The following is a 21,919-nucleotide window of genomic DNA, read 5'->3' on the forward strand; positions in this document are numbered from 1 at the left end:
TAGTGCCATTCCCCATCCACATGCGAGCCTGTTGAGTGGGTGGTCTATGCGGAGTTACATAAGGGATATAATCACGGACCACTGACCAAGCATTTGCTAATAGCACTGCACTGGGGGAAGGTGTCAGATGACTGTCAACAATAAACGGATTAGTTGTGACGGGAGTTAAAGGCACATTGGGTTGGACCGGCACGGGACCAGTGGAAGGAGCAACAAGGGAAGGGGAAGGGTGGACCTGCACCGGTATAGTGGCTTGAACAGTCGGGCATTGGGAACGAGTGGCTGTGGAATCGGATGAACCAGGGCATGGGCAGGGGCAACAACTGGAGCGGCAGCAAGGGCCAATTGTGCGGGATCAAGGGCCAGATACATGGTGGGAGCATAAGGTGGAGGGGTGTCCAACATGGAGGACATGAGAGGGTCATCCTCTTTATCCCGGGCCTTTTCGGGGACCTTCTTGGTAACATAACATCCGTCTGTCTGCATTCGATGTAATCTATCATGTATTACTATACCCTCTTCTATTTTCTGATCATCATGATTCTGGGCCTTCTGAATCACACTCATGCGCATTGTTTTAGCTTCACTCTTTTTGAGTTTGATTTCCTTCTGCTTGATCTCCTTGCGCCAAACCCGAAAGGAATCAAACATCGCAGGTCTAACTTTTCTTTGAAACGATTTCTCCTCCAGATTGTCTAATACAGGACATTCAAAACTACCATGCATTAGCCATTGTAACTCAGCATTACCCTTTGTATACTTGTGCCAGAGTGAGAAAAACACAATCGGGCAATACCATGTTTAACACCGACTTCATGATTAGGGGTCCCCAAGGAAGGAATCGGACAAGATTCCTAAAATGCGGAGTCCTGTGCACAACAACAACAACACCATTTCCGAAATTTACTAAATCCAGGCATCTCTAGATGCGTATCCTGGTTTCAAACATCAAAGGGTACAATTGAACAGTTACAGCATATGACTGTAAATACCCCTTGGCTTCGGCTTTTGCAAAAGTCGAACAATACCCCAAACCAAATATAATTCACCAGAGAAGTGGGTCACTCCCACTCTTACCTGACCGTTAATCTTTCCTCGCACGGCAAGTGTCACAAAGGTCTCGATCTCCAAAAATTAGGAACCGGAACTGGGGCGTCAGTCAGGGCCGCAGTCGGATAGCCCCTAGGAGGGAGGAATCACGCAATCGGAAACCTCGGGCCCACAAGGACAATTTTCAGCCGATGTAGTGGCGTGCCTCCCTTGGAATTCGATCACGGACCCCTCACGGCCACCAGGCTCGATGGCGACCACCGAAGACGCCCCACTTTTGGGCGCCAATTGTATGACCAGCTTTTGGAGACCCCTCCCGACTGGAGGGTCAAAGCCAGCTGTGCAGGGGACACCTAGAATCTACGGGTTCACCTTGATTACTCGTGTATTACCAAAAAAGACCAGGACAACTTAGCTGTGGAGGAAAGTAAATTACTTTATTAGCTCGAGCTAAAGACAGGGTCCCAGAATGGTACAAAGGCAATTCTACGGAGACTGCTGCATCAATCCCCAGCGCAAACATAATTATAGCACTAGCCACACGCTTTACACATCCAATAAGTTCCTCATCAGTCTCAAGTGGCGTAATCGTGGCCAGAGAGCGTCTGTCTCTGATTGCACAATGTACACAGCCTCTTGCTTCAGCGCCCAGATGGCGTGGTCACGGAGCACAGCTGTTGGTGTAAGAGGCTGAGTTACCAACAGTGGACAGGATGTGGCTTAGTCTCTGACACAACCGGGGGGGGCGAGGTACACAAGCAGCTTCTGGCATCAGCTCAACCGCAAGGAGCGAGGAGGGTTAAGCAAGTTCTAACAGGGACATAAAAAGCAATCCTTCACCAGGTTGCCGAGAACATGGCAACACGAAATGGAGTCTCAGTGGCCATTTTAAGCATAGTTCAACAGTACCACACGGCTCGGTTGCTCCCTCTCTCCCTCCCTCCCTGTCTGCGCTCACGCAGGACAAGAGATATGCACGCGTTTGCTTCCATTAAATGCCGCTACAGGACAAGAGATATGCACGCGCGATCGCTCCCTCCCTCCCTTCTGTCTGCACGCATGCAGGACAAGAGATATGCACGCGTTTGCTTCCATTAAATGCCGCTACAGGACAAGAGATATGCACACGTGGTCGCTCCCTTTCTCCCTCCCTCCCGCGTTTGCTTAAAAATCCAAGTGTTAACAGCGCTGTTGGATGAAAACCTACAACTGGCTGAAAGCTTTGTGCACTAGACACTAGGGTAGAAAATCGAGATTCTGTCATAGGGAACAAAAACATACAAAGTTGGGCACTAATACTATCTTGCCCAATCCATACTAGAATATACAAAGGACAGAGAGCAGCGCAAAGCTGACGAGAGTGAAGCCCAGAGTGAGTGGGACGATAAAGCGTGTGACCCAAAATGACTTGAAACTAACGCTTCCGCTACGCTTGCAGAGACCTGTCAGTTTCTTTTCGGCTGCTCTCTTTGTTTTGCAACACTGCCGTATTTCGCTTCTCCCAAGATGGCGGCTCCCATGGCAGGCACCTGAGTTTCCTCTGATATGCATCTCTAGGATTTGGAGCAGTGACCCTGCTGTGTTCCTTGCCCAGTCTGTGACATTAAACAGGGTCATCCCGAACAGGAGGAATAAACCCCCTTTCCGACAGAGAAAGTCAGCTGAGAGCAGACAAAAGCGAGATTGAATCTGCAGCGGAGCCATTAGCCAACTTTCACTTTTCAAAGACGCCAATATCCACAGCGGCACCACAACACTGATCCGAGGAGAGGAGCGGTGACATTCTATCAGCTGCAGCTTCGGTCGTTATGGCCATGTCTCGGCTTAGCTTGCTCCGGCCTGGGCTATTCCTAGGGTTGACAGGTCGCTGCAGCCTGTTTTTTCTCTGGATCCCAGGGCTCCTCTTACGACTGGAGTAAAGTGGTGTCAGACGCCGAAAAGTTTGTGGGCTACCTGACCTCTTTCATGAGTCTATGTTGCCTGCTCAGCGACGAGCTTAGCAACATCGCCATGCAGGTCCGGAAGCTAGTGGGCACCAGGCACCCCCTGCTTAATACCGCCAGGTAAGATCATGCTGTTAGCCGCCGCTGCTGAACTTTTCCACGCCCCCTCATCACGCATACAGACCCTGTTTAAAGGCTGTGTTTTCTTTTACACAGTGCTATTCTTCACAAGTGCTATCCTTACTCTTTGAGGCAGTGGAGGAAACATCTCGAGGACATAATCGCCTGTGAGTTGCTGCCATCGGATTAAAGGTAAATAATAAGGTGAAGTCAACTCCATAGATGACTGTTCAAGAATCTCTCTATCTTTCTATATATTTTTGTACGACTTCACCATTTATAAACCAAGATTAATGAAGCTGCAAAAATATGCTGATAGTGATACAGCTTGTGAATGTCTCCCTTCCACTTACAATCAACAAAAGACACCTGGAAAAGAAAAATTACCTACAGCATCGTTGGGAAGGAGTCGAGGAAGCATAGCTATCTTAACTACTGTTATTAGATTCTGTATAGTTTTCACTTTGAATTGACAACTCACGTTTTGTAATATTCAACGACACACACATACACTTAAAAAAAAAAAATTCAGACTGAGCCTACCAGACACCACAATTTGTCTTGTTGCAAAAAAACTACTGTGTAGTCAAGAATTTACAGTGGCATTTGCAATGCAATAGGTTTCGCATTTACGCGAGTTTCAGCTATTGACATTGCAAATAACAATGCCTTTTATTTTTGTTTTCGTTTTTAAAACATAAATAAAAGGCATTGTCATTGACAATGCCAATAGCTTAAACTTGTGTAACTGCGAGACCTATTGCATTGCAAATGCTTGTTGTGATTTGGAACAAGTTAGTAAGGTCATTTTGCAATTCGGAAAGAGTTTACTGAATGGCAAAATGGATTTAGTGCATATTAAAAAGCCTTTTGTGGTTGCAAACCTTATATTTTTGTGAATTGCAGGGACTGGGAATCCAAAATGTTGTGTTTTTTGGGCTCTATGTTTGGTAAAGAATTGTGTTCCTATTCAAGTGGTATGTTGTGGTTAAAGATGTAATGTGTTTTAAATCTGACTTTTTAAAATCATTTTCCAGTAAATATTTACTTTTCTGATTTTTGTACCTGAAAACAAACTATAAATATAATAAATACAAGTTAGGGCTGCTGGTTTCACTACGAGCAATCACATATCTAGACTATATCTCATACAACAATTATGTATATTTACTGGATTTCTTTGAGTGGGGAGCCATGTGGTGGGGCCCAATCAGCATATATTACAGAGGGCCCCCCTTTAAGTTTTGTTATGAAACTGACGGAGGCCCCTGCAGGGGTGCCCTCTCTGCCGTTAAATCCTGCCATTACATGCCCACCAGAATGCGTGCAATGGCATGGAATGAGAAGCAGTTAAACGCCCAGAAAAAAACACTTTGCTTTCCCGAGAGAAACATAAATGTCGGGTGTTTGGCTGCAGACCACTGCAGTTTCACATCTATGCGGATGCACAGTGTTTTAGGAAGGTTCTGCATAGATTATCATAGCATCATGAGAATGCTGCCATTACGTTTCTGGAAGGTTTCAGAAATATTTTAAAGGAGGCTTGCAGAGACACCTCCTCTGAACTGGTTCGAAAATAATACTCAAGACTTGGGGTTACTTTGCAAGAAACTTTCCCACAAGAAGCGAGGGCACTCACCCATGTTGCTGCATGTGTTGATAAAAGTACCCATATCTCCTGAAGCCGTTAGACACTCCGAAGCGACTATAATCTGGCAGTACGTGCTATATGTGTACGCAGTAGGCACCAGTGCTTAATTTGTAAAATATGAAGTGCAGGTGCTCAAATGTTTGTCGGAGGCCACACCTACTTTTCTCTGGCTCCACCCACATCCTCAACTGGCTCTGTGAAAAGTCAGATGAATTTTAGCAAGAGCGCCTTCCTCATAGTAAGGTTTTGATAGAAGGTTCCCCTGCCCTGTGAACATTTTGAAAAAGATTAAATCAAAAGTGCATTTAAAGCACAATTTTTTGAAAAAATTAGCTAAAATCACAAATGCATTGAAAAGGGACAATTCCAGTGCTTTATGTGCCGATTAAATTAGATTAAACGCCACCACGCTCAAACAAACAAAAAGCAGCGTTGGTTTGGCTCTGGGCATGGAATGACCTGCTTCGTATTACTTAGTTATTTATACTCGTGGTGGGCCGGGCGTCCGGGGCACTGCCTTATTTATTACACTATATAGCTAGGTAGGCCTGCAGGTTTGGCCCAGGGCAAAGCAAAGCAACCTACATTTAGAGAAGGCAAATGTGCCTTGGAATGAAAATTAAGCCATGGGTTCTGCACCAGGGTTAAACAGAACCATTAGGTTTTACAACACAGAGCTGTAATCCATATTTTTCATACAATTCCCTGCCATGTGACCAGGAAAGTTCCAATACCTTTCTTTTCAGGGTAAACAAGCAGGGCATTTCAGCAGGTATACATCCAGACTGTCACTATGCCCAAGATTATAATAGGTCCTAGGGGTACTGTGAGGGGTTATGAAGATCAAAAGTGAAAAAGTGTCTCCCTGTTCTAGAGGTACAGCGCTGTCAATCATAATCTTAAAAAAATTGCATTTTAACGTTCGGCTAATTTTTCACTTGTCATTCTGTGTGAACCAGAAAATACTGTCAAGAACAGTACGTTTTTTGAAAAACAGTGGCTATTTGGAAGATGTGCTCCATATGTGGCAATATATTTTAATTCAAATTGTAATTCAAATTACTCCACATAATGATAAAACGCTAAGATTTTAAGAGGATAAAGTGCCCACTGTGAGTGACTCTTTTTGACACCTTGATTAACTGTTACAGGTCCTTATGTTCCCAGTCTTTTAACTAAGTTCAACACTCTCGGAGGTCGGGTCACATCATCCAAAATCACCTCATATGTTCTCTTTGAGAAAGTACATTTGCCTTTTTCGTGCCATAATTGAAGATCCCTTCACTGGGTGCAACATAAAAATCCTTCAAAAAAGTAACCTCATCAACCCATATGTATATAGCGTATAATCTAGAATTTTCCATGTGAAAGCGTCATTCTGACTGCTTTTTCTTGGTGCAACATTTAAAACACAAAATCAACCAACGTGTAATAAATACCCCACAAGAAGCAGCATAATTTACTCCACCCTGTGCCTAGCAGGAATGAAAGACTCAACTGTAATCCAATCGGTATCCAGAAACATAATCAAATGTGACATCTCTCTAGTAAGAGTCGGACATTCATTCGTGTTTTAAGGGAGGTAGAAATGGCTTTTGAAACTTGCATTAAGTGACGTGCAATTTCCCTCTCAGGATGCTCTCTTGAGTATGACATTACCTCCATGCTTAAGAGATTAACTATGTAGACTTTCCCGATCTGAATTTTGGGAATTATTTATGGGGAATAAATCCCCAGTACCTGACCTTTAGTCACGTCTGTTTTTCCTGAAAGCAGTGCTTAGGGTGTTAAGGCCGCCCCTGATCATGATTACGATCCTTTCTTTGCATTCAGGTGGTAATAGCTGCTCGACTGGTTTATAGGAGCCTGCCTGGTGCTGCTGCTGCCTGCCTGGCCTGCCCACAACCTCAACGTCGTCGGGCTGATGATAGCTCGTCACGGGGGGTGCGGGTGTGCCAGGGCTTGGCAATCGGAAAACAAATCTGTGCACGCCGCGCTGCCTGCCCTACATAACATCCTGCTTTTCATGGCATTATTTATCCACTTTTAAGCCAGTAAAAGCGGTGCCACCGTTAAGCATCGAGGCCGGGAGGAGGACACAAGTTCAAACAAGGCAGGGGCCGGGCAGGGCATTTAACTTTAAACCCGGCCGACCGCCGGCCGTATATCGTGATACGTCAAGGGGCAGAGCCTGCTTTAACAACTTAAGCCCGGCCTGCCCTATTCTGATATAAATAAATGTATTTCGTTTAAGTGTACATTCTACCATGGGCCGGAGCAGGCCAGGCACAGTGCGTCATCGAATCTCTTGTTGATGGAGATGGAGCAGGAGCTATAGCGGTGGCAGTGCCCGACACGCCACCACACTTAAACAAAACAAACAAAAAAAAAAGTAGCATGCGTTTAGTTTGGGAATGAGCATGCAATGCATGGCATGATGTCTGCTGAGAGGCGTACGTACTACTTACGGTTACGCTCGTGGTCGGCCAGGGCTGCCGAACACTGCCTTTCCGCCTGGTGCTACTGTTGCACTGCCTGCACTCAAAGTGGTCGGGCGGATGACTCGTGGGGTACGGGTGTGCGCCGGGGGCGTGGCAATTGGAAAAAAATCTGTGCGCACAACCATTTCTAGCCTAGGCCCAGCCCAATAAGTGTCTCACTCCCGCCCACCACCGGCAACACTGAGCAAAGGAAGAGCCGCCATCACAATGATCACATTTATGATGATGATCAATGCGCAGACTGAAATTATGCATTAATCTTTGCTAAATGCAGTCTCCGGCCGGCTCACAAGTCGCAACGAAGCACTCACTGTGACTCGGGAGACCGAGAAGATAGAACAGCAGTCTGCGCCGAGTTAGTAAGCTAACATCAGGTAAAATGTGACGTGTTGTGCAGTCGTAAAGGGTTGCAGATGCGTGTAGACCCGGCCCTGAGAAGTAAGTGCCGTGCTAAGCACTGGAAAGCACCGGCACAAATTAAGCACTGGTACGCACCTACATAGCAGTACGCTGTTAACAAAAAATAAAATGATTGCCTTCTTAACAAATACCCTAAGATATTTAAAAGAAAGTCTACTTGATCAAGAATATTCTGCAAAAATAAGTTTCATTAATAGAGATGCCTTTTATTTTATTAGGTATGGTACGCTATTTCTCCTGACAGAGCAAATATGTCCCCTAGTCACTCAATCAGGAGTTTGTATAGCACGGCTACTCACCCATGAGAGTCTCAAGGCCTAGTGTCGGAGCAGGGTAAAAACGATTCCGCAAGGAAAAGCATTGAAAAAACATTTTTCACAGAGCATTGTCAAACATTTTTGTCACATTCAGATTAATTAAAGCAAACTGTTGAATAAATATTTGATTTTAACGTCTGGTTTATTCCCATTTTAGCTCAACTCATAATAATAAGTATTTCTCAAAATGAACCAAATGTTTTCTGGACCACAGTATCATGTTTAGATGCATTTGTAGTACACGTTTACCTGGAGCTGACCCAGGCTACCAGTATAGGTGGGCAAACCAACAAATTAACAGGGAGAGACAAGACAGAGCCGAGACAAAAGTGTGGCTTGGCTCTTAGAGCCTGTGCAGGAGCCGAGCCCTGAAAATGTTTTGTGTGTAAATTATACAACAAACATCATGTAAGATATGATAAAGTGTTTTCAGAATTCGGAAAAGAGTATTTCTTTAATATGTGGAAGCTTTGACATTAATATGTCACATTATAGCACTGCACTGAGAAGTGCATATTAAAAGTTAAGTGAACAAAGAGACAAGAGAGTTGTTATGTAAACCCTGTGGGAGGCCCAGATTACTATAGAGCAACATCATAGTCTATTAGATCAAACACAATAGGTTTTTATACAACTGATATTGTGAGTTTGCATATTTGAAAGTGCTTTTATACTCTAATGAACAAGAAAGAGTTTTGATGAAATAAAAATTTGCCTAAAATCGCACAATTTAAGCGAGCAAGCTGAAATTTATCCAGGTAATCTGCTTTCACCATGTACATGTTAGCCACTAAATGGGTATTAATTTGTGGTTCCTTTTTTATGTTATCACTTTGTATTTAGCTCGTTGTGCATTTTTTTGCATTTTTGATTTAGCGCAAATTCGACCCAAAGGTATTGAAGCACTTTATGTGAGCACCAGTTACATTACACAAGGTCAGATCAAGTATTTATAGGCACAAGGGGGATTAAGGGAGTTTCCCAGAATCACAGGATTTTGAGTGGATGCCAAATCCTAAAACCTGGTTCCCCACTTCCAAAGTCAGTAGCACTGGCCATGGTTGGAGGGAGCATGGCTGGCAGAACCATATGGAATTTCAGCTCGTTATGGGCTCGAGGTTCTAACAGGACCTCGAGCCGAGCCAAAGTCAGGCTTCAGGCTCGAGCCTGGCACAAGCGTTTAGTGGCTCGCCCACCTTTAGTTTGCAGCGTATTCTTCCTGGGCATTACGCAGGCCCCTGCAGCGGTGGGGGGGCCCTAACCCACCAGGTGGCCTCCAAGCCTTCAAGAGCAGCCCCAATCAACCCTAGCCCAATGAATATCTTTGAGTCAGGGAGACTCGCGAGGGGTCCTCATCACATTTTGCAGGATGGCCACATGATTTTGCGTTATGCCTCTGTCGTCAATATTTCGTTCTAGTAAGGTAGACTTGTTCTTAAGCTTGGAGACTTAATATAGAAATATGGTTAAAAGAAAGAAATCAATCCATCTCTGTATGTAAGTTGAACTTAAAGTTGCAAATAGCTTTGGCAATTAACTTCAAAGGTCCTAGCCCTGGAGTGAGGGAAAAAGTGAGTACCATTAAGTTAAAACTACTAGAAAACGGCCGAATACTGATGAAGCTCACACAACATGCATAATAAATTGATGTTAAATGCAGATAGAATACCATATCATGACCTAAACTTGAAGTTTTTCTGTGATATAAAGTATTTGTTTTTTACAAAACATTTGGACCAAGCTCACGTGACTCTTATTACCAGAAATGGAGTGAAACTTAAACTTAGTGGGACATGCACTTCAAAGTTACATCCACATTACAATACCTAGGTCGCTTCAGAAGGTTGAAGAGGACAATTGTTTAGAAAGCACCTATGCAGATTGTAATATTTTCCCTAGTTACTAATAGTTAGCATCTCCTTGTTCAAGATATCCCTTTCTCCCCAAATTAACTGTTAATTTAATTGTGATTCCGCCAGCGATACTATCCGAGGTAAACAGCATCACTTTTAATTAGCATTTTTATGGTTGTGTAAAAAACTCAAGGATCCATCGCAGAACATTCTAAACACACAACCAATGTGTTCTATATCTTTTAAAAAAACTCCACTTTTGATCCAGACAGAAGAATTTCATAGTTTGACAGATACCATGGTTGGTGGGTGAAATTAGTTTGTGTGGCATTTGTAGGATCCCTGCTTCCCCCTTTGGATCTCATTGGACAGCTGGCCTGGCTGCAAGAGACTAGCCCAAAGCAAGATCATTCAGAGACAGTGCATCACACCTCCTTTTGCATTTGATTAAACCTCGTAGCATACAAACGATACAATCCAGTAGGACATCTGACATTTAGATTTCTGCCTCTTGCAAACGATGTGCACTTGAAGATTTTTCCAAGCTATGCAACACATATGTATTTTTTAAGCAAATGTGCCCCATTCTACTAGTTTTTATGACCCATGGATGTCAAGGAATATTCCTAATGAATTGGACACATTTTTAAGAACTTTTAGTAAAAAATAACGAGGGAGACTAAGTAAGAAGCTGAGGGGTTTTGTTCTGTCACTATTCTCTGCTATCTCTACGCGTCTTTCACATATAGTATTGCTGTGCCCCTAATAATAGTGCAAGTGCTAAATTAATGGCATATCACCATTTTGCATTTGACCCTCTCTGCGAATCCGGGTGACATTTCTGGTAAAGTGGCACATTAGGATTAACAGCATTATCTTGCCTTGTGTAGCTAAATCCTGAAGGAGCAATGATCTGTGCAGAAGTAGTCATTTATATATATAAAGTGTTGTACAATTAGTCCAGAATATCAGTACAACCAATGTTCCTAACAAGTTCAAATTCCTTAAACACCTGTACTTTATTTTCCCAGATGCCAAAATAATCAATTGCCAATTCAAAGAGAATTCAGGATCCGCCTTAAACATGCAAGTAGGTAGACCATTTGGGTCCAGTGCACCCCCAGGCTGAGCATCTCTTATTAGCTGAGCAACAAGTTTCCTGCTGAGGAAGGCATTCTGATTTGGCCAGCTGAATACCAGACCAGACTTCCAAATTATTTGACATACAGCAGAGTTTTGTGTTTTTATAAAGTCCTGGCCAGCACATTTTAACATCACTTGAGTCCTTCCCACACTTAATACCATTAATTGAGGAACAGAACTGTTTCGAATAGCTTTCCTTACATATTTGGAGGATAGTACTCTCTTGTCTCTCCGTGTGGGATCAGTTACCCTCTTTAAGTTTTTTTAAACTGGTTACACTCTTCTGTCAGCTTGTGGTGATGAGTGGTTCTCAAACAATAATAAGCTCTCTGCTTGAAAACAATGTAGTTGTACTTTTTAGGTTTCACCTACAGGGCATTTCTGATGTGCTTGTGAAATCTATTGTATTTAAAATAAATCTAAAAAAGGGGCTTACATTTGCCTGTGTGCTTTCCACTTACTTTTCCTCCGCTTCTATTGTTCTTCATGGTTTTATTGTCCTTCATGTGTTTCTCTTATCAGTATCCCATGGTCCAAGTGCTCGTATTTATCCACTTTTGTCTAATTTCTTTGTTTAGGAGAGAACACGCCATCTGCACTCCCGCCCTCCTCTCACTCCTTGGCCGGTCTATTCTATTCTATTCTATTCTATTCTATTCTATTCTATTCTTTGTAGCACTTATAGAGCACTTAGTTACCCTTACGCATCCCAGCGCAGATAGTGCAACACATGACTGATCGAGGAAACTAATATGAGCTGTCCTTAATAATCTGCAAAAGGAAGGGGCATATTATCAAGGTCCGGTGATAAATGTCACACAAAGTGCGCTTAGCGCTTACATATTTATCGCCGGCTATCTCTGGAATTTATCGCCCGGTTAGCCCGTTATCAACAACGCGCATCGTCGAGGCGATAAAAATTTCAGAGATACTGGGGATATCGTCGTTTTCCATGGTGGAAAACGACGATATCCTAGATGATAGGGCCTGTGGTCTTAGCCACACAATCCACCCCCCATGTTAGGCATGCCTTAGTCAGGAATTTAACAGACGTTAAATTCCTGCGTTAAGGCATACTTCACGTGAATTTAAATATCGCTAACCCTCGTTGTCAATATGACGAAGCTGGGTTAGCGATATTTTCCCAAGGGAGTCTTGTCAGGCACGCCTCCTTTGCATCTCATTAGTGATGTGATGGGAGGCATGATGACAAGGGGCGCTATTGCCAGTAAACTGTCGCTAACAGCTTGCTGATAGGGCGATAGAAATATCGCTGCTTTAGCGGCAACAAATGCCGCTAAAGCGGCGATATTGCCCTTGATGATATGCCCCGAAGTTCCTTATTTTCCGATCGCAGTGAGTCCGGAAAGCTGTTCCAGAGTTTAGCCGCATTGAAAGCAAAGGAGCAACCTCCATATTTTGCACTTTGGACTAAGAGCACTGTGCCCAAATGTGCATTGGAAGAACGCAGAGTTCTGCCAGGAGAGTAGGGCGCCACCAAGGGTTGAATGATTGCAGGCCCTTTACCATGGACTACCCTATGGATGCTGCAGAGTGATTTAAATTAGACCCTCTCTGCCACCCGGAGCCAATGAAGAGTACTCAAGGCAGGTCGGGCAGAATGATGGTTTGGAAGACAATGCAAAATCTGGGCAGCCGAATTCTGTAATGGTTTATATAGGAGGTCGCCCTTCCTAAATAAACCAGTGCTGTTCACTTGACAAGAATATATACTCAGCTCATACGCTCCTTTATTCATTTATTCCTATTAGCGCTCTATCATAGCATGTTGTCTAGTGGTTTTACCAATTTATTTGCCCCAGCTGACGTGAAAGCCTTGTAAACGCCATTCTCGCAATGGATGCCCTAACTTGGCAGGCCTGTTTTCTCTTTCCGGGTCCTTTCCCACAAGCTTTGAAATACCTTCCTAAACAGTGAAACTTACGCCATGAGCGTGTTAACAGGACACTAAAGAAATACAAACAGGAGATTCTAAAGTGGTGTAAAAAGCGGTAAAGGACTGCATTGAACTGCATTTAGGGTCAGATGTAAGTAAAAGCAGTTTAGAGAGTCCTTAATAGCGATTTTTAGGGAATCGCTATTAAGGACTCGCAAAATGCCAGGTAGGTAGGAATCGCAATAATGTTTGCGATTCCTACACATTCCTTATTTGCGACTCGCCAATTGCAAGTCGCAAATAAGGAATGGCTTCCCATTCATTCCTATGGGCCAAGAGGCCCAAAGGACTGAATGGGAATTGCGCACGCAATTTGCGAGTACCCAGTAGGTACTCGCAAATTGCATGCGCAATTTCAAGGGTGCAAGGGTTCCAAAAGGACACCCTGTTGCACCCCTGAATTGTGCATGTGTGCACATGTGGCGCACATGGTACTTTGAAAAAAGCAAAAAAGTGCTTTTTTAAAGGAAATCGCAACTTACCACCAACTTGAAGTTGGTGGTAATTTGCGATTCCTTAAGGCATTATCGCAATTTGTGATGTCTATTAGCATAGCATTTAGGGAATTGCAAATTGCGCTTCTCTAAATGATTGCGCAAAATGAGGAATCGCAATTTTTGCGATTCCTTATTTTGCAAGTAGGTATTTGCCTACCTACATAGCACACAGCTAAATTGCGATCGCAAATGCTGATATTCTGCGAATTTCAGCGTTTGCGATCGCTATTTCGCTTGCTACATCTGGCCCTTAGTGCGCTAACAGTGCTAGTGTTCAAAGATGCTGATCCATGCCTTGTGTGGCATTTGTTCGGATTACCTCGATAACGTGAGGGATGTGGTGGGGCTTTACTATGAGCACACCTTTCACTATTGCTGGTAAGTGAGGGCCAGCATAGGTGGTGCCTGAGACGTGCATGTATAACATGAGTGATGGTTCCTTCCTGTTATTAAGGGTTGCTTGGCATAGGTGGGGCTCTCACCTATGATTACTGGCGAATTAGAGCATTCTGCAGCGGGAGTATCCCTTTCACCAAAAGTGGTGAGGAAGAGTGGCACCATTTTGGCATTAGTGGTCAGCATGTTTCTTGATGTTATTAGCAGTATGCAGGCTGCCCGGGGTCCACGAAGGAGACCCGATAAGAGGGCGGCCGCCTTAGTGCCACAAGATGGCACAGGAGGCAGCCTCCCAGTGTTTAGGACCCTCAGGGGTCTGGTGTGCTGCGTCACTTCCGGGTAGGGGGGGGGGTGAGTTACATATACCTCTCACTGCCCACTGGGTGCCCTCTTTGCCCACTACCCTGATGCCGAAGTGCATGTGGCAATAGCGTCCGACAGTCCAGCGGACGGACAGGAAGGCACTGCAAGGTTTATTCTACTGAGGTCGATAAATCGAGCCGCTGCTCAAATTTGGGTTATAAGCATGTCACCTGCTTACCGAATATTAGGTAACTTAGATACTTTCCATGCCCTTTACTGTAAATGTAGAGACAGAAGAATGTGTGAATGGCAGGCTGATTGACCAGAAACCTGTACTGATGTCTAGCATACACTACTGGTGTGATCTTGGGCAAACGTCTTTGAATCACTGTAACCCCTTGTCCTCTAATCCAGATTTGTCAAAACCTACAGGTAGAACAACAAGCAGTCGTTCTCAAAATAATTCAGTTTCGTTTTTTCCAATTTGAAGCAGGCTTGTCAATTTTTCACGGCATGTATTGTGCCATTTCTAAGCTGGTCTTTACATAGCTAAGCCCCTGCACGCACAGTTCACCAATAATGTTTGTAAGAACTTTTCATGGATTGAGGGGACATCAGTGGTCTCTGGTCACCACAGTACCTGTAGTGCAGACAGTTGTTTACCACGTCCACCTGCATTGTATATTTGGGCATGCTTAGTGCACTTCTGTCATCCGATGGGACACAGACTCCCCTAATAATAATAATAATCCACATTAGTAAAGTGCGAACAATCACCCGTAAGGGTCTCTAGGCGCTGGGGGCCGTCTGGAAGATTATTGCCCAGAGTCACATGGTGCTGGGCTAATCTGCTGCCGGTGCCGGGGATTGAACCGTGATCCCCAGATTCTGGAGTCAGTCGCCCTGGCCACGGCGCCACAACTCTTCCCTACCATGGAGCCTCTAGACAGACCCCCAATACAGAATAGGCACCTATGCAGCTCTAAAGCGCTTGCATGTTCCCATGCATGTCTCACCCCCAAGAGACAACCGCATTCAGTAATGGTTATTCAGAGTATATTCATAGATGAAGCAGCTGTATCAGTGTCCCATAAACGCACTGTACAGCTAATCCCAGGTGTTGGGATGTGGAGGCGTTATATTGCACAGCGAGGACTGCGCTGTGTGCTCTGCCTAAGAACGGCAGAGGTGCAACTTTGGAACGCTGTGGGTGAGTGTATAAATGCACTGGTATATGCCATGTTGTTTTGAGTACTTGTAGAGCTTTAACGCCACAAAAAGTAAGACTGCCAGCTGCCCGGGGTCCACGCAGGAGACCCCATAAGAGGGCGGCCGCCTTAGTGCCACAAGAAGGCACAGGAAGCAGCCGCCCAGTTGTTGGGACCCCTAGGGTCCAGTAGGGTATCGTCACTTCCGGGGATAGGAGGCGGGGGGAGCGGGGTATTTATACCTACCCGGCCCACCTGGCGCTCTCGATTTTGAGGACAGACATGACGACGATTCGACAGACAGACGGACGGATTCATGACGACAGTTGATTTTCATTTGATGACCATGACCGGATGTAACCTGTGCCTGCGCTTGCGACGACGATGATCCGACGCTCCTCGAGGCCATCTTGCCAGCGCCAGCTCAGTGACGATCGGGCCGCGGATCCCCTGCATCGGCGGAATCGGTGGATCGGATCTCCGGTGATTTCTGCACCAGCGACGCTCCCAGCTGCAGAGAAGGCCTGAGGACTGACCCCCGTGACTCCTGCTTAGCAGCCAGCCAGCAAGTCGACCTGGTAAGCGCCATTTTCTATCCTTAGTGATAGATTGGCCCTGCTTTCTTGATTTACTTATCCTGTATGTCGTTTTTTGCTTAAATTGCTTGCTTAAACTGCGGCAGATTGATTTTCTTTTTTATAATCTGATTACAATGCATTGTTGATGCTCTCTGTTTGACTTATTTTTATTCAGATTTCTTCAGATTGCGAGTTCTCATTTATGCGCTCTGCCTGACTGATTTTACTTTCAGACTGCAATTTATGTGCTCTGCCTGATTGATTTTTTATTCAGATTGTAATTATCACCTATGCGCTCTGATTGATTGATTCTTACCCTGACTGCATTTTATCATTTATGCGCTCTGCTTGACTGATTTAACATTCACATTGCAATTTACGTGCTCTGTCTGATTGATTCATATCCAGATTGCAATATATCATCTATGTGCCCTGCTTGATTGATTTTTACTCAGATTGCATTTTACCAGCTAGGCGCTATGCTTGATTAATTAATTTTGAACTGAGACTCATCATTAATGCACCCTGCGTGATTGCTTGAAACCCTTTCGCGCCCCGATTCTCGGCGGGAGACACGCGGTCCGACCCGCTCCGCCCTCTCTCCCAGGACAGAGAGTCCATACCCTGTGCGGCTGAACCCCAAAAGCTCGGCCCTTGCCCTCTAGCTCCCCCCACCAAGCAGCACCAACCATGGAGTCCGACGTCACGGCTCAACCAGACAACACCGAAGACGACATGGAATGGAAGATCAAGGCAAAGAGAGGACGCGAATCTTGCCCTAACTCGCCAGAAAAAGCATCAAAGGTTGCCCGCGCACCCCCCACACACAACACGATTCCAACCTCAAACCGCTACCTGGTTCTCCAGAGTACCCAGGACAATGACGCCCATCCCCAGGACAACACGGCATCTGATCCCGGGACCTCTTCAGGCCCCACAAAGCGACAACGGATCCCTCCCATCATCCTGAAGAACTTGGCCACCCACAAGGACCTCGTGGAGCTACTGGTCGAACACTGCGTCTCCCCCTTCACAATCAAGCCCCGGCAGGACCACGCCAAGATCATGCTCACCACACCGGACGACTACAGGAGCGTGACCAACATGCTTACAGTCCAGAAAATGGAGTACCACACCTTCTCACTGACCACTGCAAAAGCTCAGCGCTTTGTAATATGCGGGCTCCCAGCAAACGCATCCCTTGGGCACATCACTGAGGACTTAGCGGAACTTGGACTCCCAGTGAAAAATATAACGCAGATCGTCTCTCCAGCGGACAAGAATAAGAAGTTTCCCCTCTTTGTGGTAACCCTGTCGGCAAGCAAGGATGGGAAGCCAGCAGACCTCTCACCAGTCACACGGCTCTGCAGTTGCACTGTCACCACAGAAGCACCTAGAGGGAAACGAGGACCGGTCATGTGCTACAACTGCCAGCGCTTGGGGCATACCTCTGTTTTCTGCCACCAGAAGCCAAAGTGCGTACGCTGTGGAGGCGAGCACACCTCTCACCAATGCACTAGGAACCGTGAAACCGAACCAGCAATATGTGCTAACTGCACAGGACCCCACCCAGCAAGCTACCGCGGCTGTCCCTACCTGCAGAAGGCAAAGAAGGATGGACCGCGCAAACCAACCCAACCACAAAAGACTTCCCCACACTCAGCTGCGACAGACCAGGGACAAAGGAAGAGCTCCAAACCCGCATTGGCACACAGGACCCCAACTGGCAACCCAACCAACAGCCATAACGACGCGCGTGTGGATGGAAGAACATACGCAGAAGTAACAGGACCCAAACAGGACAGCCCACCACCGCCACCACCAACAACAACACCACCACCACCAACTGCCCCAGCACCATCCTGTGACATAGCCTCAGCCATCAACTGGCAGGAACTCATCACGAAGATTGCGAAAACAATCGCAGACATGAACATCCACCCTGTGTTGACAATGGTGGCGACTCTCATCGCCGGACTTTTCCACGGCAAAGAAAACACACACAATGGCAGCAAAATCTAAAAGAAACTCCCTCTTCTTGATGTGGAATGCTAACAGCATTCAGAAGAAAACTGCAGAACTCCTGCACCTGATGGAAACCATGGACGTGAGCATAGCGCTTATCTCCGAGACCCATCTCCAAGGAAGCCAGAAGCTCAACTTAGCAAACCACAGGGTGTACCGCACAGATCGCACCACCGGAGCCAAGGGCGGAGGAACAGCGGTGATTGTCAGCACAAAAGTGAGGCACCACGAGATCTCACTACCACCAGTGGGGAGCGTTGAAGCAACTGGCATACAGATCCAGACATCTGCAGGCCCCCTACGGCTGATTGCCGCCTACTCACCCCCAGGCAAGCTAAGCCCAAAGGACTTGGATGCTTTATTGGATCCCCGCATCCCAACATTAATTGGCGGAGACCTAAATGCCAAGCACCAGTGCTGAAACTCTCGCGTGGCAAACAGCAAAGGACACGCTCTACTTGCCCACTCAAAGAAGGAGGACTTTGTAGTGGCTGGCCCAACTCAACCAACACACTACCCAGGCCCTGCACTGCATAAACCGGACGTTCTGGACATCGTCGTCATGAAGAATCTCTCCCAGTCTATGGAGTTGGAAACCCTAACTGCACTGACGTCCGACCACAACCCAGTGTTGATCACAGTTGGCGACGTGCTTGAAGACCAGCAACAGGGCACCAGACACAACTACAAGAAGGCAGACTGGAGCCTCTACAAGAGCAGCCTGGAGGAGACACTGGCCCCTGGTCCCCTACGCTGCATTGAAGACATTGACCAGGCGGTTCACCACTTCACAGCTGCAGTCCACACTGCCATCGAGCGTAGCGTTCCTGAGCAGAAACCCCAACGCTGCTCTATCTACGACCTCCCGAAGGGCATCAAGCAGTCGATTGCTGACAAGAACAGAGCCCGGAGAGAGTGGCAAAGGAATCGCACCCCCGACCTGCTGAAGAAATACAACGAGCTGACAAGACAGCTGAAGATGCAAATAAGCCAGCACAGAGGTGAAAAGTGGGAAGCAGCTACGGCTAACTTAAAGGACTCGGACAACTCTCTCTGGAAAATGACCCGACGTTTGACGGGAAAGAAGGACCCAAACCCACCGATACAAGGGAAGACTCACCTGGCATGCAGCAACAGGGACAAGGCTGAGGTCTTTGCTGACACGCTGGAGGCATCCTTCAGGCCTAACCAGGCTAGCAAACTGGCAGCAGAAGTTGAGCAAGAGGTCGCTAAGCACCACCGGGAGCACCCACCAGAAACCGAAGCTGCAAACATTGAGGAATGCTCCACAGGCGAGTTATCGGCCCTGGTAAAGACACTAAAAAACGGCAAGGCACCTGGAAAGGACAGAATAGCCAACCAAGCCATCAAGATGCTCCCAGACGCTGCAGTGGATCACCTTGCTGAGATATTCAACGCCTGCATGCAGCACCAGTATTTCCCTAATGCCTGGAAAGAAGCAAGAGTCATCGTATTCCCCAAGGCTGGGAAACCATTACGAGATCCTGCAAATTACCGCCCTATAAGTCTGCTATCTGGCCTATCAAAGCTCTTCGAAAAAGTTATCCTTGCCCGCCTTGTGGACTTTGTGACAAGCGAAAACCTCCTCGCCAAAGAACAGTTTGGGTTCCGGAAAGACCACTCGACAAATCACCAACTCCTCAGAGTTGTGGACATCATCAGCCATGGATTTAACATCAACAAGTCCACTGGAATAGTCTTTCTGGATGTAGCCAAAGCATTCGACCGAGTATGGCACGAGGGACTGCTTTGCAAACTTATCAAGCTCAAGTTTCCAAGCTACCTGATTAAACTGCTGTCTAGCTACCTGTCAAAACGGACCTTCCACGTGGCGGTACGAGACGAATGCTCAACGCCACGCCCAATCCTCGCTGGAGTGCCCCAGGGATCAATCCTAGGACCATTCCTCTTTAACATATTCACAAACGACATCCCCACGGACCTAAAGAAGACAGATCTGGCTCTCTACGCCGATGATGCAGCAGTCATCTCCCAATCCTTCAGCGAACAGGAAGTGGCTAAGAACCTTGAGGCATCACTCAGCAGACTCTCCGAATGGTACAGCGACTGGCAGATCACCCTGAACACTAGCAAAACCACAGCAACACTATTCACCAGGAAGCTGAACAGAAAACACCCAGCGATCCTCCTCAATGGGGATGAGATCAAATGGGAAAACAGCAGCTCCTACCTGGGGGTGACTCTGGACTCTAAACTCACATGGAGAAACCACATAGAGAAGACCTGCCAGAAAGCAGCAACAAAACTGTCTGCCCTATACCCACTCCTGAAGACCAAGTCGATGCCCTTGCAGAGCAAGGTGTGAGTAATCACCGCAATAATCCGGCCAACCATGACGTACGCTGCACCAGTTTGGAGTGGCTGCCGCCCGCAGCTTCGGCAAGACCTGCAGAGACTACAGAGCAGGGCCTTACGGATTGCAGCAGGTGCTCCACTCTTCACAAGAACAGCAGACCTCCACAGAGACCTAGGCGTTGAGATGTTGGACGACCATCTCCGCAAACTCAACAGGACATTCTACAAAGGACTGGATCAAAAAGATAACCCACTGATCAGGAAACTTGCAGACATTTCTACAAACCCATTCGACCGCTACCCGAGGCCCATCGAAGCGCTAAACTTGTGAAACTGAAACAACAACACAGCATCCAAAAACCCATCACTGCCTGAGGGCAAATCGCCTCGGCAGGTACCCAAAATTCATCACTGTCAGAAGGCAACCGCCGCGGCAGCCATCAAAAGCTCATCACCGCCAGAAGACATTTGGCAGACGAATACTAGACTCTGCGACTAAACTTGCTGACACTTCCGCAAACCATATTGACCGCAACCTGCGGCCTTTCACAGCGCTGACCTTGTGATCCAACCTCAACTGTGACAAAGCGTCACATCAATAAGACAACCGAAACAGCGACTAAAAAACTCAAAAATGAATGTGGAGTAATGAGGCTATCGCCTCGGTATCCAAAAACTCACCGCTGTCAGATGGAATCTGACAGGCGAAAACAAGACACACTGACTGGCGCTCTCTTTCCCGCGACCCTGACGCCTTGGATGACCGCCGCAGTGGGCTGCTGCAATTCACGAGGTTAGTTTTGGCCTGGGGCTGCTCTGCCCCCCCCCCCCGCCCTGCATGGTGTTGTGCGTGTGTTTGGTTCGGGGGTCGCGGCTGAGGGGCGGGGGCGGCGGAACTGGGTCTCGGGGATGGGGTTTCTCCGGGGCTCGTGGGGGGGAGCGGGGTTTGCGATAAGATATATTTTTAATCTTTCCTAGTCGGGACCGGGACACGGCACTCCCGTGTGTCCCGGGCTCGCTTGGGGTGGGTCTGCGGATGTACTGGGGCACGTGTGGCCTTGCGGGGGGGCGGACTCCGCCGCGCGGGTCTTTTAGCCGTGTGCGGGGAATGGGGGAGGCCTTGTGGGTCCCGGGTGCTGCTCCAGGCGCCCAGCCTTTCTGCGGGGGTTCGGAGCGATGGTCGCACGACAGTGGACTTTCGATCCCCTCATTCCCTTTCCATTCCACCCTGCCACAACGGACTCACCGAGGAGCGTCCCCTATTCTCATCCTATTCCATTCTGCCACAACGAACTCACCAGGGAGCGCAGCTCTGCTCGGTGGGATCCGGCGGATGTGGCCGCTGTCTTTCTCTTTGTGGCCATGTGTACAGTGGGGGCGGCATGGGGCAGGCATGCAGCGGGAGCACCTGCCCGGTATTTCTGTGGGTGGGGCTTCGCTGCCACCCCTGGGGCAGGAATCCTGGGATCGAGCCTTGAGGTCGCGTCCACATCCTTATGATTCTGGGCACATCTATGAATCTCCCCATGCCGGAACGTGCAATATATTTACGGTGCTAATTAAACGCTATACCTACATTGCCGCCTCTGGGGCATGAATCCAGGGATCAAGCCTCGAGGT

The 21,919-nt window shown here is 47.0% G+C and overlaps 1 long non-coding RNA gene across 1 annotated transcript in view; it reads left to right on the plus strand.

Moving 5' to 3' along the window:
* Positions 1 to 3,206: 3,206 nt before the first annotated feature.
* LOC146834755 (uncharacterized) overlaps positions 3,207 to 21,919 on the plus strand; it is a 121,942-nt gene continuing 103,229 nt past the window's right edge. The window contains exon 1 of the long non-coding RNA XR_014960334.1: positions 3,207 to 3,305. This is a non-coding gene — a long non-coding RNA (uncharacterized LOC146834755). The remainder of the gene's footprint in view (positions 3,306 to 21,919) is intronic.

This window comes from Triturus cristatus, chromosome 4_2 (assembly GCF_964204655.1).
Source record: "Triturus cristatus chromosome 4_2, aTriCri1.1, whole genome shotgun sequence".
Classification (NCBI taxonomy): domain Eukaryota; kingdom Metazoa; phylum Chordata; class Amphibia; order Caudata; family Salamandridae; genus Triturus; species Triturus cristatus.